This window comes from Pelophylax lessonae, assembly GCF_965119305.1.
Source record: "Pelophylax lessonae genome assembly, chromosome: 7".
Classification (NCBI taxonomy): Eukaryota; Metazoa; Chordata; class Amphibia; order Anura; family Ranidae; genus Pelophylax; species Pelophylax lessonae.
In genome coordinates, this window is record NC_138774.1 from 38852273 (window position 1) to 38872648 (window position 20376).

At 46.4% G+C, this 20376-nt stretch overlaps 1 pseudogene across 1 annotated transcript; it reads right to left on the minus strand.

Moving 5' to 3' along the window:
• Window positions 1-957: 957 nt before the first annotated feature.
• Window positions 958-18428, minus strand: LOC309559755 (annotated as a pseudogene). The gene is made up of 3 exons: window positions 17802-18428; window positions 16445-16915; window positions 958-1037 (listed from the first exon to the last, which is right to left on the minus strand). The product of its transcript is annotated as an uncharacterized misc_RNA (transcript).
• Window positions 18429-20376: the final 1948 nt, after the last annotated feature.

Here is a 20376-nt window from a genome sequence, read left to right on the forward strand (position 1 = left end):
GTGGTGAACACTATTAAAGAGCTCAAGGATAGGGATGAGGTTATCATCAGACAGGCCAGTAAAGGGGGTGGTCTTGTCATACAAGACAGGACAGTGTATTTGGCAGAGGCCTATAGGCTATTGGGAGATGATGAGACATATGAAAAGCTTCTTAAGGATCCATTAATTGGATATAAAAGTACACTTAAGACACTCTTAGATGATGCTCTAATGAAGAATATCATTACTAAAAGTGAGTACCAATTTCTGTTTATACAGCATCTAAGCAGAGTTTCTGGTGAATTCCATTAGCTTCACGCTAAATCACAATTACTTTACCTACCTGGATGAGTATTACAGACAGACCAAAAGGTACTGCCATGGGCGCTAGGTTTGCTCCCAGTTACGCAAACCTCTTCATGGGGTACTGGGAAGATCTATATATTTGGAAGAACAACCCCTATAGAGCCCATCTGGCACTTTATTCCAGATATATAGATGATATACTCATCATTTGGGATGGAACAGTTGAGGACTTGGATGGGTTCATTCTCCATTGCAGTAACAATCCCTTTGAAATTTCCTTTACTCATGTAATAGATGACAACTGTCTAGTCTTTCTAGATCTTGAATTGAGGGCTGAACTGGATGGGAGTATCATCTCTAAGACACATTTCAAACCAAGCGGGGGTAATTCGTACCTCCACGCGAAGAGCAATCATCATCTTAGATGTATCAGAAATGTGCCCTATGGTCAATTCTGTAACTTACAGAGGACTTGCACCAGAGTCACGGACTATGAGGAACAGGGTCTGATCTTGAAGAACAGATTCCTGGAAAAGGGGTATAAAGAGAGTCTCATTGAAGAAGCCTTCACCCAAATATTGGCGGCTATACGACAGAGACACATGTCTGGATGACGGTTCCCAGGCTAAGAGTGCAGGCCATGGTGATAAGTCCAAGAAACAACATAGTAGGTCAATTGAAACAAGGACTACTAGATTCAGCACCATGTACATTAACAAGGCCTTTGATATACAGCGCACACTTAAGCGTAACTGGAACATTTTAAAACAGGATCCCATTTTGGGAAATAATCTTGCATCCAGTTCCAGAAAACGTCTTCAGGAAACCTAGGGACCTTAGGAGTCAAATTGCCCCGAGCAAAGTTCGGAAAGCTAAAGCCTCAAGCAGTGTACCAGTGAGCAATCCCTGGTTCACTATGTTTGACCAAAAAGGCAATATCAGATGTGGGGTTAAGAATAGTGTTGAGCGAACACGGACTGTATTATTCGTGTTCGTACCGAATAATTGGATTTTTGTTACCCGAACACGGACCCGAAAACTTTACTGTATGTTCGGGTTTAAAATCCGTGTTCGGTCATTTTATTTCCGGGTTTGTATGTATTGCCGCGCTTTTAATGGCGGGCTTTCAACAGCCAATCAACAAGCGTTTAACTGGTGTGCCTTAAGTCATCCCAGCCATGCCTACAAATGTATTAGTAGCTGTGATTGGCCATCTGAAGCATGTGACCAAGTCTTTATAAGTTCGAGACCGAGTGCCGCTGCGTCATTCTGCTGTAGTACAGGGACAGAGCACACATCATACGTGCTGGCTGCTGATTAGGGACAGACAGTCAAAAATTATATTGTGTCCGAAAAGAATTCAGGGACAGGTCGGAGTGCAGGCAGGGCGAGATATTAGGGCATTTTAGGGCGAGGCTGGAGATATTTAGGGTCAGTGTTCTACAATCGATTTTGCTGTGTGGGGGGGGGTTTGCAGTGCCGGCAGTGACCGATCTTATCGATCATTTTAGGGCCAGGCTGGAGATAGGCAGGGTCAGTGTTCTACAATCGATTTTGCTGTGTGGGGGGTTTGCAGTGCCGGCAGTGACCGATCTTATCGATCATTTTAGGGCGAGGCTGGAGATAGGCAGGGTCAGTGGTGTGTGGGGTGGTGTGAACACAATCTTTTTGCCCGCTGAGGAGGAGGGAGAAAAAAGTATTTTTTATCAGTCAGTTGTGTGCAGCGTTTTTCCTTCAGTGCTGCTGACTGTGATAATACACTGGTGTTCACATGTGCTATTATTGAGTGATTTCAAAAGTTATACACTTTTTTCTATTCCACTATTCAATATACACCCTTTTGAGTTAAAAAAATTAAATTGTGGCATAGCCTGTACTAATCTATTTAAAAATTACAAACTTAAAAAGGGGAATTTTCTTTTTTTTCCCCCTCCATAGCCTGCAGCAGAGCATGTTCACATGTGCTATTGAAAAATCACCAATTTTATATCATATTTTCTATTCCGCTATTCAATCTACACCCTTGGGGTAAAAACAATTAAATTGTGGGATAGTCTGTATCGGTACGTGTGAGATACACCTTTCCAATTTCTGGGGCGCATCTCATACTGCCGAGGATTGCAGGGTGCATCAGTGTGCCTCCTGCCTGTTCTGAACTCCTCCTACTCCTCATCCTGCCTTTGGGGGTACAAAAAATAGTAATTTGGGCCTAGTCTGGGTCTGTACGTGTGAGATACATACACCTTTTGATATCATATTTTCTATTCCGCTATTCAATCTACACCTATGGGGTAAAAACAATTAAATTGCGGGATAATCTGTATCGGTATGTGTGAGATACACCTTTCCAATTTTTGGGGCGCATCTCATACCGCCGAGGATTGCAGGGTGCTTCAGTCTGTCTCCTGCCTGTTCCGAACTCCTCCTACTCCTCATCTTGCCTTTGGGGGTACAAAAAATAGTAATTTGGGCCTAGTCTGGGTCTGTACGTGTGAGATAGATACACCTTTTGATATCATATTTTCTATTCCGCTATTCAATCTACACCTTTGGTGTAAAAACAATTAAATTGCGGGATAGTCTGTATCGGTACGTGTGAGATACACCTTTCCAATTTTTGGGGCGCATCTCATACCGCAGGGTGCTTCAGTCTGCCTCCTGCCTGTTCCGAACTCCTCCTACTCCTCATCCTGCCTTTGGGGGTACAAAAAAATAGTAATTTGGGCCTAGTCTGGGTCTGTACGTGTGAGATATATACACCTTTTGATATCATATTTTCTATTCCGCTATTCAATCTACACCTTTGGGGTAAAAACAATTAAATTGCGGGATAGTCTGTATCGGTACGCGTGAGATACACCTTTCCAATTTTTGGGGCGCATCTCATACCACCGAGGATTGCAGGGTGCTTCATTTTGCCTCCTGTTCGGACCTCCTCCTACTCCTCATCCTCATCCTGCCTTTAGGGTACAAAAAATTGTAATCAGGGCCTATTCTGTGTTTGTACGTGTGAGATACACCACCGTTTTGTAAAATCTTTCCTATTCCGCTATTCAATATACACCCTGTTTGAGTGTAAAAATTTAAATTACGGCATAGTCTGTATCAGTACATGTGAGATACACCTTTTTAAATTTGTTTGCCGCATCTCCTTCCACCGCCGAGGATTGCAGGGCGCTTCAGTTTGCCTCCTGTTCCGAACTCCTCCTACTCCTCTTCCTCATCCTGCCTTTAGGGTACAAAAAATTGTAATCGGAGCCTAGTCTGTGTTTGTACGTGTGAGATAAACCGTATTATAAAATTTTTCCTATTACGCTATTCAACATACACCCTTTTGGAGTGTAAAAAATTAAATTACGGCATAGTCTGTATCGGTACGTGTGAGATACACCTTTTAAATTTGTTTGGCGCATCTCCTTCCACCGCCAAGGATTGCAGGGCGCTTCAGTTTGCCTCCTGTTCCGAACTCCTCCTGCTCCTCTTCCTCATCCTCCCTTTAGGGTACAAAAAATTTTAATCGGGCCTAGTCTGTGTTTGTACGTGTGAGATACACCGGTTTTTATCCTTTTTTCTATTCTGCTATTCAATATACACCCTTTTGGGGTAAAAAAAATTAAATTGCGGCATAGTTTGCATATTTGACTGTGAGATACACCCGTGCGATACTGTTGTTGTTTTGTTCTGCTATTCAATAAACACCTCTCTAGGGCAAGATCATAAATTACAGAAATATGAGGAGACCTTCAAATAGGGGCTGTGGCCTAGGTCGTGGTGCTGCTGGTAGAGCTCCTGTTGCAAGGAGAGGACGTGGTCGATCTGCGCCAGCTACACGCACAAGTGAAACACCTTCCTCAAGTGTGAGTAGGTGACAGAACCTGCAGCAGTATTTGGTAGGGCATCATGCGCCTCTAGAAGTGATGAGGCCAGAAGAAGTACAGGCGATAGTAGATTGGGTTGCTGACAGTGCCTCCAGTTCCTTCACATTGTCTCCCACCCAGTCTACTGCAGAAAGGTCAGAGTTGGCACCTGCAGCCAATGTCCAACCGTCTTTCACCTCACCCCCTTGCAAATCAGGCAAGCAGTCTGAGCCCCAAGTCATGCAGCAGTCTCTTCTTCTTTTTGATGACTCTGTCAGCAGGGTTTCCCAGGGCCATCCACCTAGCCCTGCCCCAGAAGTGGAAGAGATTAATTGCAGCGATGCCCAACCACTTATTTCTCAAGATGAGTAAATGGAAGGACCATCGCAGCACGTCTCCGATGATGACGAAACGCAGGTGCCAACTGCTGCGGCATTCAGAATTGTTGAGACCGACAAGGAGGGCAGGGGTGAAGACTGGGTGGAAGATGATGTGGAGGACGATGAGGCCCTCGACCCCACATGGAATGAAGGTCATGCAGGTGACCTGAGTAGTTTGGAGGAAGAGGCGGTGGTCGCACAGAGCCACCAGCACAGCAGAAGAGGGAGCAGGGTGCAGAAGCGGAGCGGCCGTGCCCTAGACACTACGCCTGCTACTGCCCAACGCAGCAAGGGAACGAGCGCACCAAAGCGAGCTCAAAGGAGTTCTCTAGCGTGGAAGTTCTTCAGAAAATGTGCTGATGACAGGACACGAGTGGTTTGCACCCTGTGCAATCAGAGCCTGAATCGAGGCATAAACCTTCTCAACCTGAGCACAACCTGCATGATCAGGCATCTAAGTGCAAAGCACGAGCTGCAGTGGAGTAGACACCTTCAAAACCAATAAAGGTCTCTGGCTCCTCCTGCTTCCTCTTCTGCTGCAGTCTCGGCTTCTCCATCCACATCTGTAGTGATACCGGCACCTGCCACCCCGCAAACAGAGGATCTGTCAGCAACACCACCACCTGGGTCACCAACCATCTCCACAATGTCCCGTGGAAGCGTTCAGCTTTCCATCTCCCAAACACTTCAGAGGAAGAGGAAATACCCCCCTACCCACCCGCGATCCCTGGCCCTGAATGCCAGCATTTCAAAATTCTTGGCCTTTGAAATGATGTCATTCCATCTGGTGGAGACACACAGTTTTAAAAGCCTTATGACGGTGGCTGTCCCACAGTATGTCGTGCCCAGCCGCCACTACTTTTCCAGGCAAGCCATCCCTTCCCTGCACAACCAAGTGGGGGAAAAAATCAGGTGTGCACTGCGCAACGCCATCTGTGCCAAGGTCCACCTAACTACCGATACGTGGACCAGTAAGCATGGTCAGGGGCGTTACATCTCCCTAACGGCCCACTGGGTAAATGCAGTGGCGGATGGGCCTGAGGCGGATAGCAATTTGGCGCATGTCCTTCCACCACCAAGGATTGCAGGGCGCTTCAGTTTGCCTCCTGTTCCTAACTCCTCCTACTCCGCTTCTTCATCCTCTACCGCCTCCTCATCCGGTCAGCGTAACACCTTCACCACCAACTTCAGCACGGCCAGGGGTAAACGACAGCAGGCAGTTTTAAAACTTGCCTGTTTGGGGGAAAAAACCACACACCGCGCAGGAGTTGTGGAGGAGCATGGAACAGCAGACAAATGAGTGGTTGCTGCCAGCGAGCCTCAAGCCCGGCCTGGTGGTGTGCGATAACGGGCGAAATCTCATAGCAGCTCTGGGCCTAGCCGGTTTGACGCACATCCCTTGCCTGGCGCATGTGCTGAATTTGGTGGTGCAGAGGTTCCTTAAAAATTACCCCGATATGTCAGAGCTGCTGCAGAAAGTGCGGGCCGTCTGTGCACACTTTCGGCGTTCTCACCCTGCTGCTGCTCGCCTGTCAGCGCTGCAGCGTAACTTCGGCCTTCCCGCTCACCGCCTCATATGTGACGTGCCCACAAGGTGGAACTCCACCTTGCACATGCTGGAAAGACTGTGTGAGCAGCAGCAGGCCATAGTGGAGTTTCAGCTGCAGCACGCACACGTGAGTTGCTCTGCGGAACAGCACCACTTCACCACCAATAACTGGGCCTCCATGCGAGACCTGTGTGCCTTGTTGCGCTGTTTTGAGTACTCCACCAACATGGCCAGTGCCGATGACGCCGTTGTCAGCTTAACTATCCCACTTCTATGCCTCCTTCAAAAAACGATTCGGGCGATGATGGAAGAGGATGTGGCACAGGATGAGGAGGAGGAGGAGGATGAAGAGGTAACATTTCCAAGGCTTTCAGGGCAGTCATTCGCAAGGGGCTCCGAGGGTGGGTTCCTGCACACACAAACGCCAGGGACACAATTGTCCAGCAGGAGCACAGTTCTGGAGGAGGAGATGGAGGAGGAGATGTTCACAGCAGGGTGGAACCCAGGCCAGCTCATGGCCATCACTTATGCGTGGCTGGGGGGATACAGAGGACACAGACGATACACCTCCCATAGAGGACAGCCTTTCGTTGCCTCTGGGCAGCCTGGCACACATGAGCGATTACATGCTGCAGTGTCTCCACAACGACCGCCGAGTTGCCCACATTCTAACTTGTGCTGATTACTGGGTGGCCACGCTGCTGGATCCCCGTTACAAGGACAACGTACCGTCCTTAATTCAATCACTGGAGCGCGATCGCAAGATGCGCGAGTACAAGCGCACACTGGTAGACGCGATGCTGCTGGCATTCCCACCTGACAGCGGGGCCACAGTGGAAGCACAAGGCCAAGGCAGAGGAGGAGGAGGAGGAGGAGGAAGAGGTCGCCAACGCAACCAGGGCACCACCAGCACCTCAGAAGGCAGGGTTAGCATGGCCGAAATGGGGAAAAGCTTTGTCAGCATGCCACAACAAACAGCAGCACCAGCAGCTCATATGGAACGTCTTAGCAGGAGGCAGCATTTCACCAGCATGGTGGAGCAGTATGTGTGCACACGCCTACATGTAGTGAATGACTGGTCTGCCCCCTTCAACTTCTGGGTCTCCAAATTGGGCACATGGCCTGAGCTTGCCCTTTACGCCTTGGAGGTGCTAGCTTGCCCTGCAGCCAGTGTATTATCTGAACGTGTATTTAGCACGGCTGGGGCGTTATCACAGACAAGCGCAGCTACCTGTCCAGAGACAATGTGGACAAGCTCACGTTCATTAAAATGAACCAGGCATGGATCCCACAGGACTTTTCCGTACCTTGTCCAGAATAGAGATGGATACTGACCTTACCCAGCCATTGTTCTATTTTTGCTCTTTCTCACTCTTTTGGGGTGTACCCTCATTTAAAATGACTGAAAAAAAGCAGTGTTGGCTACCTCGTCCTCCTCCACCTCCGCTTCCACCTACACCGCCCATAGGTGTGCACAGCCTATTGCATTAGGGTGTGCACCCCAAAGTTTAAATACACATGCATGTGTTTGCTTACATGTATATGGCCATTGTACTTTACTCTCCCTGCTGGCAAAGTGAAATAGAAGTGTGTGGCACTTCTCCTATGGCAGAGCAGGTCCGAGGGAGATCTTTCCCATCTCCTCACTGGCAAACAGAGCGATAATGCTAATGTGCCCTAGGTGATTAGGGTGTGCCCAGGCACACCTGGCACACCCTGTGCGCACGCCTATGACACCGCCACATCCACCACCACCTCAACCTCCCTCCTACTCCATATGGGCCTCGTCCTTCACAGATAAAGAACATTGTTTTTTTTTTGTTGTTTTAAGTTATTTCCCTATCCACATTTGTTTGCAGAGCACTCGCCATGCTCTTAACTACGTTTTGCTGCCATTTGCAGCACTCTAGCCCTTTCCATTGGTGTTTTAGAGCCATTTTAGTGCCTGAAAGTTCGGGTCCCCATTGACTTCAATGGGGTTCGGTGTCCGGGTAAAGTTCGGAAAAAGTCCGGGACACACACAGACCCGGACTTTTTTTTTCAAGTTCGGCCTAACCCGCGGAACACGGACATCCAGGTGTCCGCTCAACTCTATTTAAGAACTGTGGAACCTGTACATTCATGTGGCACAGGAAAAGTGAAGTTTTTGGCTTTGATGGCCACAGTAGAAAAATAAAACAATTTATCAACTGCGGCACCAACTATGTAATTTACGGTCTAGTTTCCCTGTGTGGTTTGCTGTATGTGGGATGGACAATAAGCTCCCTCAGAGTAAGATTTGGAGAACATATATGTAGTATCCTGAATAGGAAAATCAAAACAGGCAGTAAAATAGTTACTCCATACCTCGGCATTTTGAACAGCACCATAATGGGGATCCAACTGGTCTGAGAGTCTTTGGTATAGAACTAATAACCAAGGACCCAGATGAAGGGGCCAGATTCCAAAAACTATGTAGTAGAGAATCCTACTGGATCTTTACCTTGGGGTCTATGGCCCCAGGAGGTTTAAATGAAGATCTCGAGATTCAGGGGGTTCTCTAGTATCGAACAGTATTCCTATCTTCCTTTTCCTTTTTTGGGCTTGTATCCGATTCTGTCCATTTCCAGGAATCCTTCCTGTTCCCCTCTCAGGATTCTCCCTGTGCTTTTCTTCCCCTTCCCCCGCCCTCCTTCCGTTCAGCGTGACATCTTTGATGCACTTTCTTCACTGTCCCGTGTGGAATCAGTATTCACATCGGGTGCAGCTGTTGTCTTTGGGTTATAAATATACCATCAACTGCCTTTAAGAGTATACAGGCTTTGCACATTTCTCAATTTCTTTACAGGTATTTTTACTATTGGAATGATTTACATCAGTCCCATTCCTTTCCTTTAGATTTGGATATACCGTATTTATTGGCGTATAACACGCACTTTTTCTCTCTGAAAATAGGGGGCAAATTGTGTGTGCGTGTTATACGCCGATATCGTTAAAAAAAGGCAGGGTACATACACCAGAATCAGCTGAATGGATGCCATCCGAGATTACCCGGGGGACCTGCGAGTCCTGTACCTCCCAGACCCCGCATTGCAAGCCTCGGGCAGCCGTCCTCCTATCGGTGTGTGTTTCACAGTGTAACTCTCACGGCCGTCAGAGTGTAACCATGGTAACGCTCTGCACAGCTCGCGAGGGTTTAACCTGAGCTGAGAGGAGCAGAGAACTGCCGAACTTGTAGCAGCCAGGTACAAGTCGTTAAAGACGTGGTGGAGCACACAGCAATCACTCCGTGACAGGGGGGAGGGGGAGCTCCCTGCAGAGTAGCGTGTGTCTCTTTGTAAGGCAACAGTGTTCACGGGGGCCAGAGTGACAAAAGGAGTCTGCCAGGAGGGATCAAAGAAACACACTGCCTGACACACACACACAAACACACACACACACACTAGCTCCTCCATTCCTGCAAAGCAGAGTGCACTGTAGAAATGTCCAGAGCTTGTACCCTTTAGGAACAAATGTTTCAAAGCAGTGAAGGGGACAAAATTCTGAGCTACACTTACAGTATTTTTCTTCAAAGTTTTTTTTTTTACATTACGTTTTTTTCCAGAAAATTCCGTCTTAAAATTAGGTGCGTGTTATACGCCGGCGCGTGTTATACGCCGATAAATACGGTATATTTTGTACTCCTATACAGAGAGACACATATATATACCATTTTCTTGCTCCAGGGTAGTGCAATATTAAGTAGATGGCTCAGTGTTTTGTTGGTTTTTTTTGGGGCCTGTATGGTGAGTCTCTACATACCTATAAGAGACCCCAACAGGCAAAATATATAATAGTAGTTTGAGTGTGTGGTTGTATCCATGCATTAGCATGGGTATACATCCAGATAGACTCATGTGGGTTCGTTGGCCTTCCCAGACAATACTTACGCACCATTGAGTCGTTGCAATATACATATATATATATATATATATATATATATATATATATATATATATATATATATATATATATATTTTTTTTATCATTATATGATTTTATAATGAGTTGTTTTATTCTTTTTAATGATATGTAATTTTAGATGATTATTTATAATATAATATAGCATTCCAGAGGAGTTAAATGGTGTGCCAGGTCTGCTTGCTGAGGTTCATTCATTTATATATATCGGATTTTATACACTTCTCTAAGTTTCCAATTATGGTTTTAGCATTGAGAGTTTTTATATTATTAATGTTTTTAATATACGGCTCATACCTTATTACTAATCATTCTATAATAATTAATTTTTTCATTGAATATTTGTTTAATTAATTTTTATTGTGAAGATATATTTAGGTCCTCCCATCAGAATGTATTACACTTCCTAATTGTTGAATTGGACCAAATAGAGATTAAGTTATTATTGCCTTTAATGATTGCTGGATTCTTTTTGTATATGTCCATGTATGTGCATCGTTTCCGCATATGGATTCCTTTGAGACCGGGGGACAGAGGGAGACCGTGTGTGGTTGGTGCGACGGTGCACTGGGAGGTGTTCATTCGTGGCTCCGACATACAGTTCCGTTGGAGCGTGAGGGGTGGTTCGGAGGTGGTGCTCCTTCCACCTGCGTCACTTTGGAATGCGCGGCCCTTCCGGGTGCGGCGGCGTGCGTTCCACCGCCCGACACGACGACGTGGGCGGAAGTGACGTCATTTGGGAGTGCAGTACACAGATATATATATGTATATTTAGAGATTCATTGTATTGTATTATACTAGCATTTTATCAAGTTGATAAGTATTTATCAAGCTTTGGTTAAAGCCAATTGTGTGGCCATGCCCACAAGGGAGTTGTCTCCTCCCCTTATCCTAAGGTTCATGTGGAGGCCCCTTCTACTATATATATATATATATACCAAGGATTCGGTCATGGCCCTTAGGCTCTGAGGAAGAGGCACTGCCTCGAAACGTGTTAGCCTTTCACGAGATATTGGACTCTTACATCATGGACGTTGCACAATGGAGTTGATATGCTGGTTTACATTGCATGTTTGTGAGTAGCCATTTTTTACAATTTTATCAATAAATAACTTACTGAGGATAATGCGCTAGGCTGGTGCGCCCTTCTTTTTGTTTATGTCTACAGTGTTTTGTCGACCACCCCGGTCGTAGAGAGCAGCAAGGCTTAGCCATTAGTCGATGCCAAGTGAGAGTCCCGAGATAGAGGCAGTCTGAGAACCTGATTCTAAATGCAGGAGCAAGGTGCCAAGCATCGCAAATTTCTTTTTGGTTCTTACTAAATACCTTGGACTGTCTACTTTACAAAAAGGGGTCATTTGGTCGGTATTTGTACTGTTCTGACATTTCAGGGCCTCAAGAAAAGATAGGCCGTCAAAACATCTGGTGTGATCAATTTTCAGTAATTGGTACCATAGCTTCTAGACTCAATAACTTTCACACAGACTAAATAATATACACTAATTTGGGTTAATTTTACCAGAGATATGTAGCAGTATAAATTTTGGCCCAAATGTATGAAGAAAAATTTATTTTTTGCAAAATTTTATAATAGAAACTAAAAAAAATTGTTTTTTTTTTTTTCAAAATTTTTGCTCTTTTTTTGCTTATATCACGAAAAAAAAAAAACCCAGTTGTGATCAAATACCACCAAAAGAAAGCTCTATTTGTGTGAAAAACAAATGATAAAAATTTGGTTTGGTTACAGTGTAGCATGACTGAGCAATTGTCATTCAAAGTGTGAGAGTGCTGAAAGCTGAAAATTGGTCTGGGCAGGAAGGGGGTCTAACTGATCTGTATGGAAGTGGTTAATGATATCCATAAAAAGTGTCGTTTAAAGTTTGCCACAAGCCACCTGGGTGACACACCAAACATGTGGAAGAAGGTGCTCTGGTCAGATGAAACCAAAATCGAACTTTTTGGCAACAATGCAAAACAGTATGTTTGGCATAAAAGCAACACAGCTCATCACCCTGAACACACCATCCCCACTGTCAAACATGGTGGTGGCAGCATCATGGTTTGGGCCTGCTTTTCTTCAGCAGGGACTGGGAAGATGGTTAAAATTGATGGGAAGATGGATGGAGCCAAATACAGGACCATTCTGGAAGAAAACCTGATGGAGTCTGCAAAAGACCTGAGACTAGAACAGAGATTTGTCTTCCAACAAGACAATGATCCAAACATAAAGAAAAATCTACAATGGAATGGTTCACAAATAAACATATCCAGGTGTTAGAATGGCCAAGTCAAAGTCCAGACCTGAATCCAATCGAGAATCTGTGGAGAGAACTGAAAACTGCTGTTCACAAACGCTCTCCATCCAACCTCACTGAGCTCGAGCTGTTTTGCAAGGAGGAATGGGCAAAAATTTCAGTCTCTCGATGTGCAAAACTGATAGAGACATACCCCAAGCGACTTACAGCTGTAATCGCAGCAAAAGGTGGCGCTACAAAGTATTAACTTAAGGGGGCTGAATAATTTTGCACTCCCAATTTTTCAGTTTTTTATTTGTTAAAAACGTTTGAAATATCCAATAAATTTCGTTCCACTTCATGATTGTGTCCCACTTGTTGTTGATTCATCACAAAAATTACAGTTTTATATCTTTGTTTGAAGCCTGAAATGTGGCAAAAGGTCGAAAAGTTCAAGCCGAATACTTTCGCAAGGCACTGTATATATTTATTGGCCAAAATTTCCAAACAGAGGTAAACTAGTGAAGAGGCCTACACGATGCTGAGCATGACAGATGAGAGCGATGAAGAAGACTCACTGTCAGAATCAGGCTCAGTATTCGAAACCTGTAGAGAGCAGCGGCAACCTGACAGATAGCTCTGACAATGGAGTAGTGGTCCCTGCTAAAGTCAAGCGTACCCAACCTCGTTCTTCTGTTGCTGAGGTGCAACAACCGCAGGGTTCTCGTATGCAGCATAGTGTCGGTACTAGTCCAGCTCAACCTTCTGGTGAACTGGCAAGCACCAGCGGCCTAGTACATTCTGGTCATAGTCAAACCAGCACTGCAGTATCACTTGGTGACGAGTCCCATAATTGCAGTTCAAGCTGCTGCAGTGGCTAATACAAGTATGCCTCGTTTCCACTGAGCGGAACGGTTCGGATCGGTTCGGTGCGGTACGCTATTTTTGGTTTTTCCATTATGAAAGTGGTCCATACAACCGAACCAAACCGCACCATTCGTGGTCCTCCTTCAGATGTAGGGCCTGGCGTGCTACTGGCGTCACACGATACATTCCACTGATTGGTGGACAGGAAAACGTCACTGCTGTCGTCAAACGGAAGCGCAGCTCAGTCCAGATATAGGAGAAGAATGCCTGCAAATAACAGCAGGGTCTGGTCGACTCAGGAACTATCCACTTTCCTTACTATAATTGCGGACAGTGTTATTCAGAGTGAGCTTGATGGATCAGTGAGGAATGAAAAGGTGTATAAAGATATTTCCCAGCGGATGGCAGCCGAGGGATTTGAACGGCCATCGAGTGAGTGTAGGGCAAAGCTTAAGAAGCTTAAAGGCCAATATAAAAAAATTAAGGATGCCAACAGCTGTAGTGGAAACAGTCGAAGTACTTGGAAGTGGTACGATGCCATGGATGCCATTTACGGGCATAGGCCGGCAAACCAAGGCAGGGAAGGAGGTCTGGACTCTGCATCTTCATCTGCATCTTCACTTCTCGAATCCATGATAGATCCTGTTGGTAAGTTTTTTTTTTCCTGCTTGGCATTGGCTTTCCCTATACTAACCATTTAAAAAATATAACTGCACAAAACCATTAACTCTGCACCAAAAATGTAATTGTATTTGTGCAGTGGACTGAAAGAAAATGGTAGGGAGTAGCGATGCACTGTTTTGTATAATTAATGAAAAATGTGTGACTGGTGTTTTGCTTAATTAGTATGGGCTTGATAATATTAATAGGTGCTCAATATGCATAAAACTACTATTAAAGGCTATCATACATGATTTCAAGCAGCCACAGTGCACTTTAACCAAGTAAAGTTAATCAAAGAATGGATAGGGAAATGTACTGTCTGTATAAACCAGCCCCTATTTTTGAGAAAAAAGATGACTGTAGAAAAGATAATGGAGATTTCTGATGCTCTCATTCTACCTTAGCCTTTAAACTGTGTGGGAGATTAGCTCACAGGGATCACCTTTCACAGGAACTTAAGGCCAGCACACAGGTAGTTTCTTTAAAGTCTGGTGGATTGCCAGCTTTATTTCAGCAGAGGTTTGCAAAGATACAAAAACAACAAAACAATAAAATAAATCCTTGCCGTCCGGCACTAAACTAAACAACGGTTATCCTCACTATACAGTGTGGGGCTGGTCCCCATCACCCACAAAACACATAGTAAAGCAAACCTGTTCTTTTGAAAGTCCACACACAGCTCCTCTCTCAGATTCCCCCCTGAGTCTCAGGCAGGCCAGAGCATTTCTGTGCTCTCTTCCTGTTAATTTAAAGTCCACCTGAGCATGGACTCAGGTAACTCACAATCTCTGGACCGGAACCTAGCCTGTCACAGAGGCTGGAAAAACCCAGGCCGGATTCCGGTTCAGTCTCTCACCACAGAACGTATGCGAGGTGAAACATAGCGATTATCCACTATCTCACCTCGCATACTGTCACATATCCTCCCCCTCTGCTCAAGCGCCGGCGATTGAGCAATAGACCCAATCATACAGTGCATGCGGGAGAGGGCATCCGCATTGTTTTGGAGCTTGCCCGGCCTATGCTCTACTGTAAATTTGAACGGCTGTAGAGCCAGGAACCATCTTGTCACTCGGCCATTTTTCTCCCTGTTGTCACACATCCACTTTAGGGGAGCATGGTCAGTGACCAACTTAAACGACCTCCCCAACAAGTAATACTTCAGGGAGTCCAAAGCCCACTTAACAGCAAGACATTCCTTCTCAACAATAGCATAGTTTTTTTCATGCTTGTTTAGCTTTCGGCTCAGGTATACAACCGGGTGCTCCTCACCACCTCTGTTCTGGGATAGTACAGCACCTAGGCCCACCTCGGAGGCGTCAGTCTGTACCACAAACTCCTTTGTGAAGTCCGGAGTCACCAGCACCGGCAGTCCACAAAGGGTCTGCTTTAACCTCTGAAACGCCTCCTCCGCTTCAGGATTCCATTTGACCATGACCGACCCTCTACCCTTCGTTAGGTCAGTCAGAGGGGCGGCAATGGTGGCAAAGTTAGGTATAAACCGCCGGTAATACCCCGTAATGCCTAGGAAGGCCCGAACTTGTTTTTTGTTTACCGGTTGGGGCCACTTTTGAATTGCCTCAATCTTATTGGTCTGAGGCTTGACCAGTCCCCGACCAATAACATACCCAAGGTATTTGGCCTCCTCCAGGCCTATGGTACACTTTTTTGGGTTGGCCGTGAGACCTGCTTCCCTAAGGGAATCCACCACTGCTTGTACTCGGGGCAGATGCGAGTCCCAATCTAGGCTATGGATGACCACATCGTCCAAATAAGCAGCTGCGTATGAGCGATGTGGTCTCAAAGTTTTGTCCATCATTCTCTGGAAGGATGCAGGGGCCCCATGCAGACCGAAAGGCATCCGCTTGTATTGAAACGAGCCCTCAGGAGTGGAAAAGGCAGCCTTCTCTTTGGCTGATTCAGTTAGGGGTATTTGTCAATAGCCTTTCGTTAGATCTAGGGTTGTTATGTAGCGGGCTTGTCCCAACCTGTCCACGAGTTCGTCGACCCGAGGCATCGGGTATGCATCGAACTTGGATACACTGTTGAGTTTCCTAAAATCGTTACAAAACCTGATAGTGCCATCAGGTTTTGGGACCAATACTATGGGACTCGACCACTCACTGTGGGACTCTTCTATTACATCCAACTCTAACATATTTTTTATTTCCTTTGCGACTGCCTCTCGCCTGGCCTCTGGGATTCTATATGGCTTTACATTTACGCGAACCCCTGGTTCTGTCACTATATCATGCTGGATCACATTGGTCAGTCCAGGTAAGGGTGAGAAAAAGTCTCTATTTTTGTACACAAACCCCCTAACATCATTTTGTTGTGCCACCGACAGGGAATCTGTTATGGGGACGTCAGGTGTCACCGGCACCCGGTCTGCTGGGGCTGGAGATGCAGCCAATAAAGTCTCTCTGTCCTTCCAGGGCTTTAAGAGATTCACATGATAAATTTGTTGTGGTTTCCTTTTCCCTGGTTGGTAGACTCTATAGTTGACCTCTCCTATCCTCTCGATAATTTCAAAGGGACCCTGCCACTTGGCTAGAAACTTACTTTCAACCGTGGGAACCAGTACCAACACTCTGTCCCCGGGGCTGAAAGTACGGACTCCGGCACCCCGATCATAGACCCTCCTCTGGGCCTCCTGCGCTCGCTCCTCACCCTTTGAATCTACTTTGCTCTCATCTTCATCTTTTGATTTCGCTGCACTTTTCTCTCCCTTGGATTCTTCCACTTTCTTCTCTTCACCCTTGGATTCCTCTTTGCTCTCATCTTCACCCTTTGATGGCTCTGCACTCTTCTCCTCACCCTTGGATTCATCTGCACTCTTCTCCTTACCCTTGGATTCTTCCACTTTCTTCTCTTCAACCTTGGATTCCTCTGTGCTCTTCTCTTCAGTAAGAGCCTTGCCAGCATCACCCTTCTCTTCAGTCACGGCAGCACTCTTCTCACCTTCATCCACCTTGTCAGAGGTTTCTTCCTTTGCTTTCTCTTCAAAACCTTTGTCTTCTGATGACTTGTCAACTTCTTCCATCTCCACATCACCATTCTCTGCCTTTCCATTAGTCTTGGCCTCTTCTGCATCTGATTTCTCAGGTTTTTCTGCATCAGATTTCTGAGGCTTCTCTGGCTCTAAGGAGGGTAACATCTTGTAATTGCTTGGTACAGAAATCCTCTCTCCTGACTTCTAAGTCGGGTACCACATTCTGGCTACTCTCATTGTCAGGTCCAGAAATGTCCTCCTGTTCATTACCCTCTGGCTGGGAGCTAGCTTCCAGGTCCTCCGGCTCCCCAGCCATTACAGGGAAAGGAAGAGGATCTCCAACTCCCTCGATTCCCCCAACAGGGTTTCCTTCCCTTTGGCAAAAAGGGTCTGGTGAGAGTTCCTGTGCTTCCGGAGCAGGGGGAGCTCTCTCCACCAGCCTCCCCTTGTTCTCCCACAACCTCCAAAAATGGGGGAAATCCCTCCCCACTAAAGCTTCATGAAGTAGCGAAGGCACCACCCCCACTGAATGGGTCACACTGCCCCAAGGGGTATCAACCTCAACCACTGCTGTCTGGTAGTCCCGAGTGTCCCCATGGATGCAAATGACCCCAATAGTGCTGGGGTGTAATTTTGTGGGATTTACACAATCAGTTCTGACTAGGGTCACTACACTTCCAGAGTCTAGCAGGGCTGTGAGCGGCTTTCCATCCACTGCAATAACACACATTTGCTTTTCAATGCGACTCTGACATGAAGCAGTATATGCAACCTGTGCAAACAAAGATATGCGTCTTTTCCTATAAGCAAAATCGCATTGCATAGGTTCATCATTTATAGGACAGTTTGCAGCAATATCCCCAAATGCATGGCAGCGGAAACACTTTATGTGCTCTATCCCCAGTCCTCTTAGTGGTCCCAAAGACCTTCCTGGCTTCTTTGGCCAGTCTCCAGGCCTAGGACCAACAGTCTCATTAGCGGCAACAACAGTCTTATCTAGTTTCCCCATGCACTTTAACCCTGGAACAGTCTTACCAGAACCGCTGGGCGATCTTGCACCCCTAGACACACTGAAGTGGGGCGTAGACGGGTTCACCAAGTCCTCCGTAGCACTGTACCTCTCCACTAGGTCCACCAATTCGGTTGCAGTTTTGGGGTCCCCCTGTCCGACCCACTTCCTCAGAGCAGCAGGGAGCGCGCGCAGGTACTGGTCCATTACCACACGCTCCACGATCTGGGGGCCCGTCAAGGTCTCTGGTTGCAACCACTTTTTGGTGAGGTGGACCAGGTCAAACATTTGAGAACGGGGTGGCTTGCTGCTGGAATAGGTCCACTGATGCACGCGCTGGGCCCGGACTGCCATGGTGACACCCAAGCGCGCGAGTATCTCCACTTTCAGAGTCTCATAGTCCTGGGCCTTATCTGGGTCCAGGTCAAAATACGCTTTTTGCGATTCTCCTGTCAGAAATGGGGCTAACAGACCCGCCCACTGTTTGTTTGGCCAACCTTCACGGACAGCGACTCTCTCAAAAGTCGCCAGGTATGCTTCCACGTCATCTTTTGCAGGTGGTACGAGGCACGTACCAATTTTGGTTCAGCTAGTACAGGAGATGCAAATTCTTTCTTTAACTCCAGCAGAGCCTCTGCAAACTGCCGGTTCATCTCCTGCTGGGCTGCCTGTTGTGCTGCAGCAACCTCCTGTTGTGCTGCCTGTTGTGCTCTAGCGGCCTCTGCGATTTGGCGGTTCATCTCCTGCTGGGCTGCCTATTGTGCTGCCAGTTGTGCTGCAGTAGCCTCCTGTTGTGCTGCCAGTTGTGCTGCAGTAGCCTCCTGTTGTGCTCTAGCGGCCTCTGCGATTTGGCGGTTCATCTCCTGCTGGGCTGCCTATTGTGCTGCCAGTTGTGCTGCAGTAGCCTCCTGTTGTGCTGCCAGTTGTGCTGCAGTAGCCTCCTGTTGTGCTCTAGCGGCCTCTGCGATTTGGCGGTTTGTTTCTCGCTGAGCTGCATTGGCCTGTAGCAGGGCCTTTAGCATTTCCTCCATCTTTAGAAAGTGCCCGCTGAGTCCACCACGTGTGGGAGATTAGCTCACAGGGATCACCTTTCACAGGAACTTAAGGCCAGCACACAGGTAGTTTCTTTAAAGTCTGGTGGATTGCCAGCTTTATTTCAGCAGAGGTTTGCAAAGATACAAAAACAACAAAACAATAAAATAAATCCTTGCCGTCCGGCACTAAACTAAACAACGGTTATCCTCACTATACAGTGTGGGGCTGGTCCCCATCACCCACAAAACACATAGTAAAGCAAACCTGTTCTTTTGAAAGTCCACACACAGCTCCTCTCTCAGATTCCCCCCTGAGTCTCAGGCAGGCCAGAGCATTTCTGTGCTCTTTTCCTGTTAATTTAAAGTCCACCTGAGCATGGACTCAGGTAACTCACAATCTCTGGACCGGAACCTAGCCTGTCACAGAGGCTGGAAAAACCCAGGCCGGATTCCGGTTCAGTCTCTCACCACAGAACGTATGCGAGGTGAAACATAGCGATTATCCACTATCTCACCTCGCATACCGTCACAACTAATATAGTTCCATTATTTTTTATTTAAATACCTGTACAAAAGAGTATAGGCATCTCATTTTTTTACCCACTCTGCATCCCATTGTTTACTACCTGATGATAACTGCCATAAGATAGTACACCCTGTCTTCTTCTCGTTTGTGTATAAAACCCTTATACCCTTGTATAAAACCCTTGATATGTGCATTTTCAGATACTGTGGATGGACTCTCCAATGATACCTCTAACTTTTCAGAGGATGGTCCATCAACATCTTTCAGCAGCACCAGTACCATTGTGTCACCACCAAGCCAACCCCAGAGTACGCCAAATGCACCACGTCACACAGGTAAGACATTATGATCAGAGTGAAAGTTATAATTGTGCATTTTCTTAAATCAATATTCTGGTATTTTGTATATTCCAGGTGAAAGGAGACGGTTGCAGCTGGATCTGCGCACAGTTATTGATGATATGAGGGCAGTAGAGGAAAGACAACAGGAATGGATGGAGACCCTTTCTGAGCGGTGGTTTCAGGCACTGCGTCAGGATGCCCAGGAAGCTATGCGCCAGGAGGCTGAGCAGATGGAGCAGTTGGCTACCTTCAACCAGGCCTTCCTTGGTGTCCTTGGGCAGCTTGTTCAAGTGCTGGGAGCCAGTCGTGATCCCAGGCCACCGCCAAGGCAATAGTGCCTGTCAGCCAGCACAGGACCTGTACCCTTTGTTTTTTGGTAATTTTTCAGTTTTGTTTTGTAAAAATGTTTTATTTTTTTGAATTCTTACTTGTAAGAAAATATAGAAAGAATATTTTTGTTGTGGAATAAAAGAGATTTTATAAGAGACTTTGGGTGTGTCTGATTCATTAATGTAAAACTTTATTAAAACTTTAAAACAATCATGGTAAGAAATTAGGTGTTGAGGTGCCGCATCAGAGCCTGACGTATTTCATTGCACTCATCTTCAATATCCTGTGCTATTACCCGTACTGGCTCTTCTGCAGACGTATTCCAATCCTGGTGGAAGTCTTCTCCATGACTTTCACAAAGATTGTGAAG